This window comes from Octopus bimaculoides, chromosome 10 (genome assembly GCF_001194135.2).
Source record: "Octopus bimaculoides isolate UCB-OBI-ISO-001 chromosome 10, ASM119413v2, whole genome shotgun sequence".
Lineage (NCBI taxonomy): Eukaryota > Metazoa > Mollusca > Cephalopoda > Octopoda > Octopodidae > Octopus > Octopus bimaculoides.
The window spans coordinates 70,063,004-70,063,273 of record NC_068990.1 but is presented as its reverse complement, the minus strand read 5'-3'; the positions used below and the strand labels follow the sequence as shown (position 1 = coordinate 70,063,273).

Below are 270 nucleotides of genomic sequence, written 5' to 3'. Positions count from 1 at the left end.
ATATATATATATATATACATACACACACACACACACATCTGACAAGCTTCATGTTAATTTCCAACTACCAAATTCACTCACAATATTTTGGCTAGCTTGAAGATATAGTAAAAGCCATTTGAACAAGATGCTGTGTACTGGGACTGAACCTAAAACCATATAGTTCAGGAGCAAAATTCTTAACTAGACAGCTATGTATATTCAGAAAGTATGTTCATGAATATATATATATGTTGTAGATATAAATGTGATCATATTATTGCGCAAGAT

The 270-nt window shown here is 30.7% G+C and overlaps 1 protein-coding gene across 1 annotated transcript in view; it reads right to left on the bottom strand.

Annotated features, from left to right (window-relative positions):
• LOC106882365 (epidermal growth factor receptor) overlaps positions 1-270 on the bottom strand; it is a 205,829-nt gene that overhangs the window by 51,836 nt on the left and 153,723 nt on the right. The gene's annotated exons all lie outside the window — the stretch shown is intronic.